We start from the raw sequence: 21332 nt of genomic DNA on the forward strand, positions 1-21332 counted from the left end.
AGATACATTGGCGCAGCACTAACCCAACAAAGCAAAATCCTTTATGAATAGCAAGATGCTTTGGGGTTGTGTTCAAAGAGATTCAAGAAGTTAAAGCTGGTTGATAAAATGGGATAAAGCAAAGGCGTGGCAAAGACTGCATTTAAGAATGTCCAGAGCTATTTGACAATTTTAGCTGGAAAACCCATTCAGTAAGGAAAATAAACATCTGAAGAATGTGAAAAAAGAATTGGAAGAGAGAGAGATCAGTGGAGACTGCTGCTGGGCAATACCGCTCCACTTTGAAGGATGATGAATCAATCCTCATCGACATTATGAGGGTTCATGGCTGACCACGAATGAGCAAAGTTAGCAGTCCGACAGGCAAACTTGTAAAAATTATATATTTTCCGCAACTTAAGGATCATCTCATGCGAGAGCAAGAGAAAGATAATTTGTATTCGAAACAGTGGAGACTAGCCTTTTCATGATATCTGACACAATAAACTAGCCAGGAGGAGAGAAATGTGCATAATCACTGAAACTTCAAAAGACAATGGTTAGAGAGAGGCAGCCATTTACATTTGTTTCACATTCCCAACTTGGCGCATTCTTGCACACTTTCTGCGCCCCCTCTTGCCTCTTTATGGTGCATTATGCCTCTTCGGCTGTGGGAAGCACTGAAGCCCCGTTGTTCGGGCAGCCATGCGCTCTATAAATTCTATTAACATAACATACCATATGAGAGGAGATCTTGGAGAACTGTGAGATGGGGATGAAACAGCAATGATGAACCCCAGGAGACTTGGAAGAAAGTTGGGGGACGACCAAATGAGCAGAGTATCCGCTTAGCCTAACCATAGTCCACTCACACAGATTGAAAACTCTTGAGCATAGCAAAACTGAATCCCAACCAGGGAGGCCACCTTCCTGAACCTTGGTCTCTAAATGTAGGAGAGAAAGGGCTCTACAGCAATACAAAATAACTATGTAATAAGGAGAGGACAGTCAGTAACTTGTCACAGTTTCCCTGTACTCAACGGGTGTACCATGGTCTGGATCTTGTATACCATTTTATTTTTTGCTGTGTTTTTAGGAGATCGCTATATTACAAAGTGTTTAAGTTCTTGTTTTTTTAGGTATGCATTGGTCATTGAACATCACATTTTCTTGAGAACATTTACTGCAGGTCTAATGCAAACGGGACCACCATTGTCATCCTTAAAGAATTGCAATTTTACATGAACAAGGTGATCAATGAGAGGGGTGAGGGGAGGCCACCATTAGTGAATGGACACCATCTCTGATAAACTGTACTGAAAGGAAATAGCTGCTAAAACTGAATTAAAGTAAAGACATAGGAGCCAGTGGAGTATGTAGAAGCATTTAGGGAGATTATGAAAAGCATAGCATTTCAGGTAGATGGGAAAAGAACATCAAAGGTCATATACGCAACCACGGACAATAACTGGTCATCAACTTGCACGTAAAGAACATGTTACTTACCGTCGTTAACTTCTACTTTGGTAGAGACTATCTAGCTGCAGATTCCTTACCTTAGAATATTGCCCAGGCGTCCGACTGGATCCAAAACATTTGCTGAGCAGTACTCCAGCGCACTGGCAGATGGAGCTGTGCAGCTTCGCATGGTGTCGTCCGCACCAGAAGTGATTTGTGTGGTGCATAGATAGGAGCCACCCCAGCCAGCTGATGCTAGTTTTCACGCGGGAAGCGCAGAGCCACGAGGCATGCTGAACACTGGTGCACCAATCTAGGGCCCTTGAAAAGCACAAACCTTTGCTTTGAAATCCATTTGCAGATCAGGGAGGATGGGAGGGTTGGTAAGAAATCTGTGGTTAGATAGTCTCTACCAGATAAGTCATTACCGAAGGTAAGTAACTTTTTCATCTGATAGAGACTCCTTACCTTCGAATAGATAACCAAGCAATACCTCCCCAGAGGAGGGGCTGCGATACGGATCAGACTAAGAAGTCCTGTAGGACCGAACGGGCAAAGTGACTGTCACACCGGATCTGACCGACTAGGCAGCAGTGTTCCATAAACATGTGCAAGGAGGCCCATGTTCCTGCCTGACCGATATCTAGGACAGGAACTCCAAGAGCTAACGCAGTGGTCGCAGCCTTGGTTCGAGCAGAATGAGCTCGCAAGCCTTCAGGAGGATGCATTTTGGCCAATGCATAGCAGATCTTGATGCAGAGCACTATCCATTGTGAGATGGTCTTTTTCTGCACTGCCTTTCCTTTCTTTGCTATGACGTACCCATACCCCACAAGAGTTGATCGTCCACCCCGAACTCTTTTCTAGTCTATTCCACATAGGCAGAACGGCAATGCTCTTTTTTGGTCCAGTCAATGGAGTCACTCCTCTTCTTTAGAAGGTTGAGGCGAAGCATAAAAAGTAGGCAGGATTGGCCTATGTGAAAGGGAGTTACCACCTTCGGTAAAAGGCTGCTCAAGTCCGTAGGACCAGCTTGTCTGGATAGAGGTTTAGGTACGGAGGATGTACCAACAGTGCCTGTAACTCACTGATCCTCCGGGCAGATGTTCTCATCACCTGGGAGGCAACTTTGATTTTGAGAAGCCTAAGTGGACAGTTGTGTAGAGACTCAAAGGTGGCACCCATTAGAAATGTGAGCGAAAGGTTGAGGCCCCACTGTGGCATTATGAAAGGTTTTGGTGGGAACATAGGCTATAAACCATTCAGGAACCTATGTACAAAAGGAGATTTGAAAAGGGATAGCTGGACCAGAGAACCTGGGAAATGGGTGCAGATAGAGGGTCAACATGTTTTCTATACGCCATGCCACAAACGTTCTCCAATGGCAGGCGTATACCGTCTTGGTGGAGGGACGCCTGATTGCCAAGATAACATTGCAGGTTTCGGACAGAAGGTAGTTAACTGTCCCAGTTCAATTTCCACACAGGGAGGCAAAGCGTTGTCAGGTTCGGGTGCAGAACCCTGCCCTGTTGCTGCAAAAGAAGACCCTCCTGAAGAGGCAGTCTGATAGGAGGACCAATTCTCATGCTCGACAGCTCGTTATACCAGACTGTCCATGCCCAAGCCGGAGCGACAAAATTACTTGGGCTGGGCCATTCCGGATCTTCTTGAGAAATCCAAGCAGGAGTGGTTATTGTCGGAAAGCCATACAAGAGACCGGAGCTCCACTCAAGATGTTTCTGAGCAAGAACCGCATTGGAAGCACCAGTGTGAAAAACTGATAGCATTGCACATTCTCAGCAGAGGCAAACCAATCTAACCAAGGCTCTCCTCACTCTTGGAAGAGACCTCCAAATGGAGACACCATTTGTGATCCGCTAAGAATCGATGGTTGAGTTCACCTGCTCTGGCATTCAGAAAGCCCACCAGGTGTTGAACCACTAGGGATATGCCTCGTGTTCCAGCCAAGTCCAGAGGTGAAAAGCCTCTGACAAAGGGTCCAAGACCACCAACCCAGCAGGTTTGTTGAAATACCACCTGGTGGTGGTGTTGTCTGCTAACACCTGTTTATCAGCCTTTCCCTGATTGAAGGAAGAAAGGCTTTAAATGCCAGTCAGATTGCCCAAAGCTCCAGACTGATGTGGAACCAGGATTCCACCGGAGACCAGAGTCCTGTGATCCCCAACTCTTCCAGATGGCCGCCCCAGCCCTGGAGTGACGCATCTGTCACTAGTCAACTATGGTTGGGGAAGGGAGAGGGGTCTACCACTCACCCAATCATGGTTTGTTAGCTGCCACTGTATATCTTTTGCAGTTCCCTCCAAGATCTGGACCATGACGGAGAAATTACCCTTAAACTGCGCCAACTGGAACTTCAGGTCCCACTGCAGAGCCTGCATATGGCAATGGGCATGTGTCATTAGCAGGATGCAGGATTCCGGGATGCCTAGAAGCGTCTGTCTCACCAAAATACAGGCTAGAGGATGAAACATCGGTATCATAGCATGAATATCATGGATTCGCCACTCGGGGAGATATGCCCAAAACTGCACTGTGTCCAGAACAGATTCGATGAAGTGGAGCATTTGAGAGGGAGTCATGTGTGACTTCGGCATGTTGATAGTGACCCCAAGCATAGTTTGGAGGTGGGATATGACAGCCAATCGTCAAGTTAGGGGAATATTGGAAACAGTAAGCTCCAGAGATGAGCTGAGACCACCACCATCCCTTTCATGAACACCCAAGGGGTGCTGGTAAGGCCAAATTGGAGCAAAACGCAAACTGAAAGTGCTCTTGGCCGACCTTGAACCGGAGGCAACGCTTGTGGGCAGGCTGGAAGGGGATGTTAAACTATGCATCCTGGAAGTCCAGCGATGCATCCAGTCTTCTGGGTCAAGGGCAGACAGGACTTGTGTGAGCATCTTCAATTATTTCTCCTTTTTCAGGAAGAGACTGAGAAGGTGCAGTTCTAGAATAGGACAAAGGCCTCCATCCTTCTTCGGCAACAGAAAGTAGGAGAAATAGCAAACACAAACTACTTCTGATCTGGCATACTCTATACCTCCCTTGGCCAAGAGAGCCAACACTTCCTGATGGAGCAAGAAGAGATGGTCCTCAGTCAGCTTCTCATGAGTAGGTAGCATCAGTGGGGCAGCTGTGGTCACAAAAGGGAGGAAGTAGCTCCTTTGGACAAGCTGCAAAATCCAACAGTCTGATGTTATTGACCTCCAGTGGTGCAGGTGATAGCGTACTCTGCCCCCACTGGATGCCCATGAATGGTCGGATGACTAACTAAAGGGTTTGGAGGCCTACGGCTGCCAGGGGACGGGGGTGGTAGGACTGGAACAGACTTCTGTCTACCTATCCTATGTGGTCTGTGGGAAACATGTCCTCAGCCACAAAAAGATTGTGAGATTTGCTGGCCATGGTGGCTGGGTGTGTAGAGATGCGGTTGCAAGTCCCTTTTGTGGCCAAGAGAGGGGTGGAAGGCAGACTTGGGTTGGCAAGGGGCCATGGCCCATGGGACGTGGCTGTTGCCCTGCTTTCTTAAAGCGATCGAGTGCTAAGCCGATCTTCTCCCTGAAAAAACGAGAGCCAACAAAGGGCATCTCCATGAACAAAGCTTGACCATTCTCCGATTTTCAACCAGGCGTGATGCCTAAGGGTTACAGACTATGAAATCGCTCTGCCCAGCGAATTGGTCATGTCTAGCCCACATCTTATGGTGAACTTGGCTGCATCCCATCCATCAGCAATTGCTTGAGAGAGTATGGCTCAGGCCTCCTCCGACCCTATTCGTAGCACTTGCGCAACCGAGTCCCAAATTGTATGGGGGTATTGGACCATTGACAGGGATGTGCTGGGGCGGTCAATTGTCCTAAACACATGATCCCCTGTGCTGGCCTTGGACCGGGGTCCGAGTAGAACATTTGTAAGGGCTTTATTGAATGGGAGTAATGGTTAGGTGGGGGCAACTCCTGACTGAAGCAATTCCATCAAGACGTTTCTCTTGACTGCCACTAGGGTAGCATATAGTCCAGGACTTTAACCACACTCCGCACCATCAATTCAAATGAGGCACCCCTCCTTCGTAGCCAGAGTAGGGGGAAGAGACCAGGATAATTTCTGGGATGGTGTCCAGTCCACTTGCATCCACCAAATCCTCGTACCAGTTTTCAGTAGGATCTTTTTATTTTATTTTGAAGGTTTTATATAGCGCGAACATGACCCTTGCGGGTATCAGATGCAAAAAGAACTATTGATGGACAGAATGCAGAACAATGTAATACATTCACCCCAGTACAGAGATCTGGGCCTAAATCCATCGTTTTTTTGCTCACCATGCCATTCCAGTTTGGACCCAGCCATATACAAATCAGTCTTGACCCTGTGCCCAATGGGAACAGTCCAGCCCGAACTGCCAGGCCAAGTCTTCCCTTGCGGGTATCAGAGCGCTTTACAAGTGAGGTAGTTAAACAAAGGATACAATGTACAAAAGAAACATAGTATTGCGAAATAGAGTCTGGTTGTTCAAAGAGTGCGCTTCAATGTTCAAGTAAAATTTCGACATGAGAAGAGATAGGACTTCTTTTTTGAAGTAGGCAGTTGAGGGGTTAAGTCTGGTTTCCGGGGGTAGTGCACTCCAATTCCTTGGAGCAATAACAGAGAAAGCGCGGTTATACGTTTTCTTCTTGGCAAATCTTTGAGGCTTTAGAAGAAGGTTGCTGGCGCTCGGGGTGTTGTGATGTATGGCTTTATGCGTCATGCAGGTGATTTTTAATTGAATGCTTGCTTCGAAGGGTAGTCAATCGAGCGCTTTGAAGTCAGGGGAGATGTGGCTATTTCTTTTGGCGCCTATGATGAGCCTGGCCGCTGAGTTGAGTGATGCTCTTAGGGGGGCAGTTGTAGATCTAGGGAGTCCACAGAGTCGCACTGCCATATTCTAGTCTGGGAATTACTAGGGCTTGGACTGCCAGCTTGAAGTCATTTACTGGGAGGAAGGGTTTTAATTTTCTCCGAGTGCTCATCTGGAAGTTTGCTCCTTTTGCTGCGGCACTGATGTGTTTTTGCATGTTTAAGTTACTGTCCAGAGTTACTCCCAGAGATTTTGCTGAATCGATTATAAGAGGTTAGCAGTTGAACGCTGTAAGTTGTTTAAGTCATTCGTGTATGGTGGCTGGTTGGTTAGGTGGGGTGATTAGTAAGAATTCAGTTTTGAGGGTGTTTAGTTTGAGGTGGTTTTCAGTCAACCATGACTGAGAATTTTGTAAAGTTAGATTGAGAGATTTGATGTCTTCTGGAGAATTTATCTTTAAGTATAGTTGCGTGTCGTCTGCGTACATGTGAAAGTGGATATTTGATGAGTCGAGAATCTCAGTGAGCGGCTCCATGAATAGGTTAAACAGTGTAGGTGAGAGGGAGGAGCCCTGCGGGACTCCTAATGTGACTGGGGCGGTCTTGGGCAGAGATTGGTTGACCTTGAACCTTTGGGATCTATTCAGGAGGAAAGAGGTAAACCAATTTAGTACTGACCCCGATAAGCCCATTCTGTATTGCAAGAGATCTAGAAGATTATAAAGTTTGATAGTGTCAAAGGCCGAAGATAAGTCAAGCAGGATAAGTAAGCAGGTTCTGTTCTGGTCTAGGATACTCAGTGCGTCATCTACTATGTGGGTCATAGCCGATTCAGTACTATGTCCTGCCAGGAAACCAGATAGGAATTTATTGAGCAGGTTGAAATTGGTGATGTGGGTGTCTAACTGGCGAGAACACATTTTCCTAGGAGTTTAGCCAGAGTTGGGATGTTGGAAATTGGTCGGTAGTTACTTAGGTCCGTGGGGTCAGCTGTCGTTTTTTTTAGGATGGGGGACACTTGTCCTGATTCGAGAATTTCAGGAATATTGCCTTGGATTAAGGAGGCATTGATAATCTTTGTCCAAAGTGGCAGTAGCGCCGGTATGGGATCTTTGAGGTAGTTTGCAGGAAGGGGTCTGAGAATTGGTTGGAGTGGTTCAAGGACGTGAATGTTTTTAGAATTGCTTCTTTGCTATAGGTTGTGAATGTGGCCCAGGAGGCGTCATTTTTGAGGGTGAGCGGAGATGAGCCGGTGATTGGGGTTGCTAGAATGTGGGACGACGAGTCCTTCATAGTGTTAGGCTGAGATAAAGAGGCCTTAAGTAGGTCAGTTTTCAGGAGTTCTGTTTTTTTCGTGAAGGAGGAAAATTCTTCGCAGCTGGGTGGCGTACCTTGTCCAGCATGGGGAGGGCGACCTAAGCCACTAGATTGAGTTTTGACTAGTTCAAATAGTTTTTGGGGTCGGTTCTTGGCTTGATCTAGCTGATTTTTTAAAAAGTTTGCTTTTGAATGTCTGATCTTTCTATAGTACAAGACTCTGGTGGATCGGAGCAGATTGAGATCCGTGGAAGGCAAAGACCTCCAACGCCTTTCGGCTAATCTAAGGGCTCGTCTGTCCTCGTTGAGTCTACCGTCATACCAAGGTTTAGAATCTTTTGTGGAGATCCTCTTCAGTTGTAGAGGCGCGGTTGTGTCTAAAATCGAGGACATGGAGTTAAAGTACTATTGTGTCAATGCTTGAACATCAGTTATGTCTTGCGGGGGAGCAGGAGGTGGACGCTGGCGGATGTGGATAGGTCTGTTAGGGTTTTTTTTTATAATCCTCTTCCATATTTTAGGTCTCGAAGGTTGTACTGAGCGTAGTTTAACTGCTTCCTTGATGAAGAAGGTGATGGCATGATGATCGGACCAATCACGTGGGAGGACTGTGCTAAGCTGGATAGCTTCTGATTTGGCAATAACCAAGTCAAGGGTTGAACCTTTGACATGTGTTGGGCTATTGCAGATTTGGGTGAGGTCAAGGACGGAAAGGAATGTTTTGAGGCTATTTACTGACAGGTCGTTAGGGTTGTTCCAGTGGAGATTGAAATCGCCAAGGAATATTTCGGTATTATGATGACCAGTATGAGTGGTCACAATATCCATAAATTACTGGTTGAAGGTGATATCACCTGGCGGGTGGTAGAATATGTGCAGTGAACAAATTGGTTTGTGATTACTTGTGATATCTAAGCAGAGGTTTTCACAAGAAGATCGATCCGGTGAAGGTGAGCTGTTCACTGAGAGACTGTTCCGGTGAATGCAGGCAATACCGCCTCCTAGTCTATCAGGTCTGTCTAGTCTGGTGATGTCATGATCCGGGGGAACCAGAATGTCTAGGATCAGCGTGGAAGACTCATTTAGCCATGTTTCGGTTAGGAATAGGAGGTCAGGTTCATGAGGGAGTATTAGGTCAGCTATGTCAGCTGCGTGTTTTGAGGCTGATCTACAATTTAGTAGAATGCATTTGAGAGCAGCTTGGTGGTAGTAGGAGGTTCCAGCGTTCATGGAACTTGCATAAGATTCTCCAGTGTTATACCTCTGTTGTTGTGAGTTGGGCCTCTGGGTGTCATGCGATGGATGGTTTCGATTTGGGAGGGTTTATTTGGATTGAACGGGTCTGCTGTGGTTTGGCTGGGTGTGGGGGGGGGGGTCGTAAGAAAGGAGTAGAGAATGTATATCCTTGGCAGTTAGAGTATTTACCCTGTGGAATACTTAGGGGATCATAAATGCACCTGATGCTGGAGTGTGGGTCTGTAGCTGTGAGGGTTCCAGTTCTTATCATCGGCAGGTCGTCTAATCTTGTGTTGCTGCCAGATCAGGTTCCGTAGCGTTTGGAGGTCATCTTTATTATATTGTAGTGAGAGGAGGATTTCATCGAGTCTAGGGTTTGGTGTGGGAGGCGTGTTAATTGTTTGGTCTAGGGGTAGGGTAGGGTGTATGGGTGTAGATTGGAGGTTGGCAGTGATCTGAGTCAGCGTGGTGAGATCTACAGGTAAGGCAGGAGGGGAGGGAATAGCCAAAGAGGGATGGGGAGAGGTATGTATCGTAGGGGTGCGCCTCGAGATTAGGGGCGTGGATGGGTTTGGGTTGTAGATGGGAGGGTTGCATTGATTTGAGTCTTCATAGTGCAGACTACCTGTAAGGCTGTCCGGGGAGGAGGAGAGGGGAATAGCCAAAGGGGGAGAGGTATGTATCAGAGGGGTGTGCGTCCAGATTAGGGGCATGGGCGGGTTCCTAATGTACGGGGGTCGATTGTAAGGGATATTAATTGATTGGATACTAGGATAGGAGTTGTGTGTGTGTGGTTCTCAAATACTGGGATGTCTCCTGGCGTTGGGGTGGGCGTATGGAATGGTAGGTTCGTAGGAGAATGCCCTGGGGAGGGGGGGGGGGTTATCGGCATGGACATGGGGGCTTAATGGAAATAGGGGTGTCTGTGGCGGGGGAAAGGGATTAAGGACTATCTTTGATGAGAGGGAAGTGGTTGTCGAGTAGGATTAAATTTCGGTCAGATGATTGCATGAGGATGATACCATTAAGATAAATGGTGATTGTAGCTGATGCATTGTAAAGCGGGGAGGGACTAATAGAGATCCTGAGACCGTGTGCTGTTTTCCTGGATGAGGAAACAGAGCAGGGCGTAAAAAGCTTTGCTCCATTGAGCTCTCTTCTTTGTGTAAAAAAAATAATGTCATTGGATAAAGTGCCCTTTTAATGTCTGACATCCATTAGGGCCCGAAGACCCCTCCGAATCATCACCCAAATCCGTCAGATGAACAGGAGCCTTGCCATAACCAGTGCGTCTAATGCACCATGTCGTATTTCCCACTGCCATCAGTGTAGTAATGGGCTCATATACCTGAGAAATAGAAAATATGAAATAAAGTAATAGATTGAGGTCCCACGGCTAACCGTATGGACGGGGCAGGTATACAGGAGCTATCGCCCAGGCAGAACCGTGAGTTTTTTGAATAATAGAGGAAATGGATGTTAGAGTATAAACCACTGATAATTTGTGCACTTTCACCATCGGTATTCAAAAACAATATCTTTGTTGTTTCAGTCCGATAATATGCGGGCGTCCCATGCTTCTAGCTAATGGAGCGACCGTCTTCTAAACATTAGGTAAGGATGACAGAGCACCAATTATCCCCAAAATAAGCCATTAAGTCCTGAACACTAGGGCCCATGGTCTCTTTCAGAGACATTTACTCTGGGGCCCACCTGCAAATCGATGAGGATATTTTTATTTAAATTTCATCTGTGTCTTACCTGTCTCCTACCACTTCTAACGCAATTACAAGCCACAAAAATATGTGTCTTTTTGTTATTACATAGAGCCTTGGGTCTATCATGTGTTATATATGCATTTACATGATTCTTGTACCTGCTTTCTAAATGTGGTTGATGTGCACACAGCTGTGGCACACTATTGATGCATCAAGTTTTACTGATGCACATACCCGTTATGTTTTCTTTTTTCTCTTTCCTAGGAATTGATCAGGAGCGATTTCCACCATTAGCCTGTAACCACATTGAGGGAGTACAGACTATTGCCCTGATCGATATAGAGGGTATTTTATTGAATTTTATTTATGTATCACGTGCACTGTATTTTATTAACTATAACCCTGGTCCTGAAGAAACGCCAATGACCCTTATGGCAATACAGGCGCGAAACATGTCGACTCATGATACCTGGACATAGAGTGCCTCCAGATGATTTTATCAATTTTCAGCAGACAGTGTCTGCTCGGGGTACATTTTTTTGACGCTCGCTGCATAATGACCCTTTATTAAAATGTTCACAATATTGCACGCACTTTTTTCACCCTCCTTAAGGATCCAATCTTCACACACCCGCATGCACCTTCCGGCAGTCCTCAGAAGATCTCCGATAAAGTGACCCTTCGGGGGCCCGTAGGGAATTGCAGCGCCGGCCCTACGAGGAGCAACTGCCCGATGATGAAGCATGACATCTTTCGGGGTGTGTGAGGGCATTAGAGGACAAAGAGTGGTCTTCCTTGTCCTGACTGGGTCCCTCACCTAGGTTCCTATTCCACTCTTCCTTTCCTTCCTTTTTTCTTTATTATCCTTTTTAAGGGCATGGGTGACTTTTTGCACCAAGCCACAGGAACAGTGTCCTCCGGGTGATTGATATGTAGTTAAAGGGAGCATGGACACTGGACCTTTATTAGCTCCTTGGTCCCCCCCTCTTTTTGTGTGATAGAGCTATTACGACAGGGCCTGGCTTATCTGAGGTGACCTTGGCAACAATTGCTGCTCTAATAACATGAACATCAGCTGCAGGACCTTCCCAAGGGATTTCATCAAAAGTAAGGGCTCCGTAAAGGAACTGCTTCAGAAGAAGAGGATTTAAATTCTTTTGAGCCTTTTTTTCTTTTCTAAGATTAGACTACTTCCTATTCTCCATTTTGTATTTTCTTTGGTGACTATGAGGTGACCTACCCTGAGGTCAAGAGTGGGATTGAGTTTCTCCTCCTGGAGGAGGCCTGGATCTACCTCAGAACAGAGCCCGTTGAGCTTAGCCTCCCACTCATCAGTTACCAAAAGCAGGTGACAAGGGCTTGAAGCCCGTAGACTCCAGAGGTGACATATCTTAAATCGTAGAGGAAAATAGCAAAATCACAAAAAATAAAAACTAGGAAAACTGCAACAGCTCCAGAGCAAACATCTGTAGGCACAGAAAAATAGGAAATGTCATCACCGGTGGTGAAGCACCATTTACACCGACTACAGGTCATTGTGGAGTGACCAGACATGGCTGAGAAGTTTTCCAGATTTAGACGGCAAACTGGCAAGAAGTTTTGCGAGATTTAGTATTAAAAAATATTTTTTGATACTGCGGTACCATAGAGCGCGTCACAGTACTGGTACCATCACACCCCCAATTCTTTGTTTTCTTCATTTTAACCTAATGGGGGTGGTATTTGAAATTTATCTCTATTCCCCACTCCCCCCTCTCCCCTCCCCCTCTCCCCCCCCAAACAAACCTGACCCTGGGTGTTAGGATGTGTCCACTTTGCCCCCTTATGGGCTTCCTCAATTATTTAGTTTTTTCAGTCCTTGGGAGCAGAGTCGTCGAGTCTTGTAATGGCCAGCTGCAACACTTTGTTCATAGTTGCTACCAGCCCTCCACCCCCTCCCAAAAAAATGCAAAAACTCTTAACCCCCCCCACCCCCCCTCCCAAAAGGAGGCAGATGGGGGCAATAGCCGCTGGGGCAGAAAGCCAACTAGGCACCAGGGATTTTGTTTTCCGAAGTTTAGGGGTGGTGGTTGCCCAGAATGGGCATGCTAATGCCCCCACCGCCCCTCACAAAATCCACAGTCTCTGTACCCCCATAGGAGGCAGTAAGGGTCAATAGCCCCTGATCTGCCCACGGGGGGGGGGGGTAAGCACACTAGGCACCTGGGATTATATATTTTTTTATTTGTAGGGGTAGGCCAGAATGGGCATGCAAATGCCTCCACCCTAAAAACAAATTGCCACAGTCTTTCTGCCCCCCCTCCCCCACCCCTGGAAGGCAGATAGGGGCATTAGCCCATCATCTGCACCCCTGGGGGGAGGGGCACAAAGCCCACTAGGCACCAGGGATTTTGTTTTTTAAAGTTCAGGTGTGGTGTCTGCCCAGAATGGGCCTGCCAATGCCCCCACCCCCCCCCTCAAAAAATGCAGTCTTTCTGTACTATCCATTGGAGGCAGATGGGGGAGCAATAGCCCCTGATCTGCCTCCGGGGTGGGGGACGGAAAGCCCACTAGGTAGCAGGGATTAGGGTTTTGTTTTTATACACAAGGGTGGGGACTGCCCAGAACGGGCATGCCAATGTCTCCACCCCAAAATGAATTGACACAGTCTTTCTGCTCCCCCACCCCCCTCCTGGGAGCAGATGGGGGGTAATAGCCCATTTAGGCACTGGGATTATTATTAAAAAAAAAATTATAAGTGGAGGTTGCCCTGAATGGGCATTCCAGTGCCTTACCCCCCAAAAAATAATAGCCAGAGTCTTTCTACTACCCGCGCATGGGAGGCAGATGGGCAGATGGGGGCATTAGCCCTTTAACTGCCCCCCTGGGGGGGGGGCAGAAAGCCCACTAGGCACCAGGGATTATTTTCTTTCAACACACGTAGGGGTGGGGCCTGCCCATAATAGGCATGCTAATATCCCCACACACCCAAAAGCTAGCTACAGTCTCTGCCCAGATGGGGGCAATGGCCCAGAATGGGCAAGCCAATGCCCCCACCCGCTCAAAATATAGGGATTGAGGGGGATAGCACAGCAAACTTTAAGCACTATATTTCTTTTTAAATGTGTTTTTAGGAGATTCTGCATTCGACACCCACACAAGCGAGGTATCAGGAGCACAAGGGGAACGCTGGGTGGTGGGACATTTGTGCCGGCGTGGTGATCCCACACAAATGTAAGGAAAATGTGAATATATTTAGCTAAATATGAGGTTTGCAGGGGATTCTGGGTAGGAAAAGGTAGGGGGATCCAAGCAAGACACCTCCCTGCACTCCCCGGGTGTCTAGTTTTCAGAAAGGTGTTAGTTTGGTAGGGTACCCTAGATGGCTGCTGAGCCTGGGACCAAAAACGTAGGTGCCCCTCTTGCGAAACCTTTGTTGTTTTGTGATAGATAATTTTTATGTCTCCACAATACGTTTTGGGCCACAGTGAGGTAACCTTTTTTACGGGAGACCTGGGGGAATTGGTGAGTGGTAGGAAATTTGTGTCACCCTGGTGATTCCCACAACTTTCCCACATAAATGTGAAAAAAGTTGATATTTTTTACCCAAGTTTGAGGTTTGCAGGGGATTCTAGGTAGGAAAACGTCGGGGGATCCATGCAAGTCACACTTCCCTGCACTACCCCGCGTGTCTTGTTCTCAGAAATATCTGCAATTGGTAGGTTGGCCGCCGAGCCCAGAATCAAAAATGCAGGTGACTCGCTCACAAAACGTCTGTTTGTAATGTATCATTTTGATATCTCAACATTACGCTTTAGGCCGTTTCTTGAAGCGAGCACTAGGCCTACCCACGCAAGTAAGGTACCATTTTTGTAGGGGAATTTGGGGAAATGCTTGGTGGAAGTTTGCAGCTCCCTGCAGATTCCAGAACTTTATAGAAATAAAAACAAGTTTTCCTCACTTTCTGTGATACAAAGTTTGGGCTTTGCATGGGGTTCTGGGTAACAGAGCCTGGTGAGAGCCACACACGTTACCCCATCCAGGATTCCCCTGGATGTCTAGTTTTAAAAAATGTATAGGTTTGCTAGATTTCCTTAGGTGCCCGCAGAGCTAGGATCTAAATTCCACAGCTCAGCACATTGTTAAAAAAGGGTCAGATTTCATTGGAAAAATGTGATGTGTCCACGTTGCGTGTTGGGCCATTTCCTGTCGCAGGCACTAGGCCTACCCACACAAGTGAGGTACTACTTTTATCTGGAGACTTGTGGGAATACAGAATAGTAGAACAAGTGCTATTACCAATTGACTTTCTTTGCATTTCTGCCTTCCAAATGTAAGACTATGTGAAACAAGCATTGGCATAGCAAATAGGTCTCACCTTTAGGACCTTATTAGTTTTTAGTTATCCAGCACAATATCCTTGGTGCAAAAACACCAATTGTTGCTTGGCTAAACACTTATAATGTCCCAAAGGCGAGACCTATTGGCTATGCCAATGTTTGTTTTGAGTGAGTGGTTTGTGCAGGTATGCCACTGTGAGGTAGAGATGCTAAGAGTGCTTTTACAGGAGTCCCCGTGACATTGCGCCTCTTCAAAATGTATCTTGGGTCTGGTGTAATACTTCTAGCCCCTATTCCCGTCTTCTCACGCCCAATGCATCCTTAAATGTCCCATGTACAGCCGGAGTTGACACTCCTATTACCCCTGCCCTCCAGTGACTCTTTACCTGTCTCGGGTGGTGGTGGTGGACGTGGTGGTGGAGGACGTGGTGGTGGAGGATGTGGTGGTGGAGGACGTGGTGGTGGTGGACAACTATTGGGCAGGAGGGTGCTGGCAGAATGCGGATGGAGAGAAGGATCTCAAAGGGGGCACATGGGAGAGCAGAAAGAGGCTGAATATTAGATACAAAAAACGGCGAGTAGATAGAACACAAAACAGATTTAACAGGGTGTTCCCTTCTTATAGCGCATGTGAATGTTCCTTAGCACCTCGTTTTTAGTAAACAGGGGGACCACAGGGAGATTGACTAATCACACATGATGATCGCGTGCGATTGATTAATCATGCATGATGATCGTGTGCGGAAGCTGGTGTTCGAGTCACGGCATTGGCTTACCAATGTGTGATTCTGGGCAAATTAGTTAATCTACCGTGCCTTCTAAAAGGGAATATGTGTTCCTGTGTTAATGTGCTCTAGTGTAATGTAACTGAGTGTCTTGTAAAGGTCTCTACTACTCTTGAGTTCAGTTTGCGCTGCATGAATTTGCAAATCAAACAGCCAGCAGATCTTGTAGAGCAAGAGCCTATTATATCCGTTCATGTTGCACACGCACAGCAATGAGGGCTCTGTACAGCCCAGTACTGCACACTACACAACAAACATCTGTTCATGTAGCGCCCACACAGCAATGAGGGCTCTGTACAGCCCAGTACTGCACACTACACAACAAACAAATATCCGTTCATGTAGCGCACCCACAGCAATGACTGCTCTGTACAGCCCAGTACTGCATTTAAAATTTAAAGCGCATTTAAGTGAAATGCTACGTTAAAAATAAATACGTCCTGCCTGCAGCGAGAGTGGCTCTCAAAGAAAAGAAACTAGAAACGGCATCGCTCTGGTTGATGTTTGGGAGGCGGGAGGGGTGTTCTATTGAGGAAATATGAATTCTGTGATCAGTTATGTCCCCTATCGTAGACCCCAACGGCTCCATGTACATGCTATAAGTACATGTATGTTCCCTCCTGCTCCAGTTTTGAAGACGCAAATATATGTGCGTCCACCGTCAACATGTCCTCTTTCAGATCCACCATGAATGGGTCAGATATTCCTTTCCTAAGTATGAAAGGCCACCGACTTTATGTGGTTCACTTTCCACATTTTACAGATTCAGGCGAGTAGGCCCGAATTCTGTCATCAAGCCTTTTCCTGCCTTCTGCCTCTGAAAGCTCCAGTCTGAGCCTGCATCTGTGACCATGAACTTTGTCTTACTCCCTGCGCGGCTAACGGTGCCTGATCCAGCCCGTCGCCTGCCAAAAACTGTATTTCACCTTCAAGATTATCTCCTCCGCCCCTCATCCGATGCATTCCTGTCTAGCTGTTTAGGTAAACATTCCTCCAGCTACCGTGCAAAGGGCCAGGCCTCGCTGTCCTCATGCAAGTAATTCATAGCCCTGTTACCATGGAATATTCCTACCCCCTCGCATCTAGTGTAGACACTTAGACGCTTGTACACGCACTAACAGTCAGTATAGTCAGTATAGAATAAGATTCTATCCTAAGAGACCTCTCTTTTTGGATAACACAGTTCTTCAAACATAGGATATTAGATATGATTTGGGATTAGGTTGACATAACCCCAGACTTCTGTCTCCACATATAGAGCTAAATGTCAAGTCCCCTTCACCCTCTAGTTGCACGTCAATCACACGTCATGCGGCTGCGCGCGCATCTCTGCCAAATATTTCTGCTGACATTGCAGGATTCCCTTATGGATCCACCCACTTGTGACATCATGTATAATGACGTTTTCTAGTTACGCCTATTCTAGTTACGCATGCATATTTTATTTTGTTTTATCAGTTGTTACGACTACTACATCTGTTTCACTGTAATGCCTTTTCTATAAAAATGATTACCTGTCAATAATATATGCCCTTCCTTCCTGAACTTTCGTGGTGATGGAATAGAATGCCTACAATTCGAATTGTATTCCTTTGTATAGGAATAAAGCCTTTTTAAAACCTCTAATACCACGGATTCTGCCTCTCATTTTACTGAGTTGTTCTTAATAGACTTTACCGCATAAAAAATAGTACCGGTAACGAAATATTTACCACACTATGCAGAAAGGCATTATGGCGCTCTAGTAAATAAATAAAACAAGAGCGGTACGCGTAAGTGAAAGCGACCGCGTTTGGAGCTGAAAGTGCACGCTGTGCTTAATGAGCCATGACGAGGGAGGAAAACTGTGCTCGCTCCCGTGGACCATAGGCCAGGGCGGAGAGAAGGCGGGACATGCACCCACCTTTGGCCAATTGAATGTTGTCTTTCTTAGAAAGAAGCATGTAAAGGCCAAAAGTGGGTGAAGAAAACAAAAGCACACGCACGAGCGTGTGTTCCAAAAGTTTAAAGCCCGATCTAAATGTCTCGCAGAGCAACGCATGCGCGCTAGCTTAGGCGAGACCTAAAAAGGCATTTTGAAAAATGGCCTCCAATTCACATTTCGGACAAGTGCAAATAACCACTGCTTCTAAGCTCTATATTTTGTTTCCATTTCGGAAATATATAGGTTTCCTTGCTACCTATTTTTCCCTCTTTACATTTTACCAAATGAATTGCTATATAAAAGGAAAAACCATTCCAAGATGCAGCTCAGTTATTGGCACTGGGTACCTAGGGTTCTTGGTGAACCTACAAGTCCTATATATCCCCGCAAGCAGAAGGGTCCACTGGATGTAACAGTATATTGCTTTAAAATATCTGCCACACTTAGAAGAATTTTCAAGTGAAAAAGTTGGCACATATGGCTTTTTCCAACTCAATTCTTTTTATTTTTTATTTCAATTGTTAGTTTCTATTAAAAAAAAAAATAATAAACTGTACAGATCTACATAATGACCCTTTGCTCAATTCAGAATTTTGTCTACTTTTCAGAAATGTATTGTTCTCCGGGATCCATTATTGCTTTTACACAATTTCTACCACTAACTGGAAAGAGGTAGAAAACACACAAAAAAAATAGGAAAATAGCCTATGTCCCAGTAAAATGCCAAACTGTGTAGAAAAATTTGATTTGCTGACAAAAGTCTACCGGTTTCTGAAAGCTGGTGATTTTAGCAACACAAGCCCTTTGTTGATACCTTTTCCGGGGAGAAAAAAAAAAAAAAACGCTTTCTTCTCCAGCACTTTTTCCCCAATTTTTCCGGAAAAAAAAGTAATGTTCTTTGGCCAATTTCTAGGACCCATCCAGGGAAATCCACAAACCCTGGGTACATTTAGAATCCTCAAGATGTTGGAAGAAAAGGACACAAATTTGGCATGGATACCTTAATTGGAAAAAAAGTTACAGGGGCCTAAGCGCAAACTACCCAAAATAGCCAAAAAAAGACTTAGGCCTCTGCCTCAGGCCGCAGTAGGAACGGGCAGAGGGCCGCAGACCATGACAAATGTGTGACAATAGGTCCGGCCCCCCACGGAACTCATGCGGCTCCTTTCTGAAAATTTCAGAGTATGGAACTACTAGAGGAAACCATCCTCTTCCAATTATAGCACCTTAGAGCGGGCGACACATTATGGTCTGAAAACACGCAGTTAGACCACCACTAATTACCACTCACATAGGTCCTGATGAAAGTCAGCTTAGCACTGAATCCTGGCTGAAACATGTTGACCACACAGGATATTGGGGCCATAAATTACCTCCAGTAATATCCGCTTTCAGTTTTTTAAGGCTGCCAAGGGCCCACTATTAAAATAGTTCTTTAAGCATCTGGGACCCTTTGGACAGTTTAACTTACACACTGTGTGCTTTCACTGCACACTCACTGCACACAACCTGCTACCCTGTAATCAGGCGTCGAAGCACACCCAAGGTGCACTCGGGGCCTTGGGTGGAACCCGATGATGAAGCATTCCACCAGCTAGATTGGTGGGTGAGGGTCTTCCTAACCAAAAAACAAATGTTTTTCCATTTACAAACATACACATGGAGCTTCTAATCTGTAGCTAGTTCCCATTGATCTTTGCATATATGTGATCACCACTACTGCTTTGTTTCTTACACTCTTCAACGGACTCTGAACTTTCAAGGGGAAAAGATGATGGTCATTCACATTTAACAGCCTAAACTCTGTAAGTACATAAAAATACCAGACTGGAATAAATACATAATCGATTAGACTTTTCTAAGATCCAATGCGTAATGTTTGGCGAGTTGGGATACCACTCCAAAACCTGCTATTTAAACAAATTAAACCTAAATTATACATCATTACAGACCTCTACTAATCCATATTACAACTTATTCCATCAGGGAAATTTGCCTCGGGTATATTGAATACATTGATCAGCTCATACCCATCCTGCTTCTGGCTTTCCAGATTGAACCTTGGACTAAAATCTCGAACGGGCATACATGACTTCCTCAACATCCTCTATAAATGCATTCTTCCGATACATCATATTTGCCTTTTGCATATATACATTCACCACAGTTAAGTATTCAATATCGGCTGAATTTTGGTGTACTTTGCATATTTTGCACCCATTCACATTTTACAGATAACAATTGCATATCTTTTGCCATTTTTACTGAGGCAAAAAAAATAGCTAACCTGATGGATGCCTCTGCACATTTCCTTTGCCTTTTGAGATGATTTATCAAAAGTTTTCGAATTTTACCACCTACCCACATAACCACGTTTCTTGCATAGAAACCAATTCATGCTGTTCTAATTTCATATCTAGGTTTCCTGTATTTCTTATCCAGTTTATTTTATTTCGTTATTTAATTATTAGAGGGTTTTCGGGGCACAAAAAAAATTCATACACCCACGTCACAACTAGATTTCATGAAGATAAAGGCATTGAGGTAAACGCCTGTACATTTTGATAAATTTCATATACAGTATATCAATTCATTATTGCCTCAGGATCCCCCGATCTCCGCCTTCCACCGATAAACTGGGGCCCAGATAGTTTCCCCCAGTTTTTGGCCCTTTCGGTCTTTTCTTTCATAAATTCCTTTCTCCAAATTAAAAGCGACGAGGAGCCGGTCGAGCCATTGGGAAAAAGATGGTGCTGTAGGATCCAACCAGGCTGTAGAAATGCCGATTTTAGTCGCTGCCATTGCCAGAAACATAAAATACGGTTGAGCACCGTCTAATCCTGAGCTACTTACCCCCAGTAGCATTAATTTTGAGGGTTAAAACTACTTTCACCTTCAGAGTTCGCTCTAAAAACTTCTCTATTTCTTTCTACAGAGTATCGAGCCGTGGACAGGTCAAAAACATGTGAAGTCTGCCCTGAGGGCTTGGCAGTGGGGGCAACTAATACCGACTGATCTGCCCCACTTTGTTATTTTATCTGGTGGTTGATACAAATCTAAAATCATTTTAAAATGCTGCATTGAGCAGAGTACAGTATGTCGCTTACCTAAGAATCGATGAAGCCGGATCCCTTTAACCAGAGCCTTTGATCCCATTTATCCACCTGCCTCTCATCTAGGTGCAGCCTTCTTCATCGCTCAGCCCATCCAAAATGACGTCTTTGGTTATCCCTTTTGGACCCCGTCTTCTTCGCCAGGAAACTACAGATCACTCTATATTTAAAAACAAATCTCTCCTGTCTACCCCTTACCTATCTTGTACCTCAGTAAAGGACTTGATTCCAGTTATACTAAATCCCCAATCATATCCACCCCTAAGTCCCTCCACAGTTTGACAGTTTCATTATATTATCATGAAAGACTATCGGTAGTGATGGATTCATAAAAAGGGGGGTGTAGTAATTTATTATTTCTATCTTTCTCTTTATCGTCTCCCAAACCTGGCCTTCTGCCAAGAGTCTCCTAAACCTTACCTTCTTATAATAACTGGGCTCGGTAAATCTTAGATAAAGGTTTTTAGCATCTTTCCCTACCAATAGCTCATAGATATCATAGATATCCAGTAACCTCCGCCGATTCCAAGGATCAAAGGGATTTCCCCCAACTAGACCACACATTTATGCAGAGCTGATGCTAGGTAGTATAATCTATAATCTGGAACAGCCAATCCTGCTCTCTCCCT

At 45.5% G+C, this 21332-nt stretch overlaps 1 protein-coding gene across 3 annotated transcripts in view; it reads right to left on the bottom strand.

Moving 5' to 3' along the window:
- The window catches only part of NADK2 (NAD kinase 2, mitochondrial), a 690519-nt gene that overhangs the window by 404832 nt on the left and 264355 nt on the right, over positions 1-21332 (bottom strand). The gene's annotated exons all lie outside the window — the stretch shown is intronic.

The sequence above is a fragment of the Triturus cristatus genome, chromosome 2_1 (genome assembly GCF_964204655.1).
Source record: "Triturus cristatus chromosome 2_1, aTriCri1.1, whole genome shotgun sequence".
NCBI lineage: Eukaryota > Metazoa > Chordata > Amphibia > Caudata > Salamandridae > Triturus > Triturus cristatus.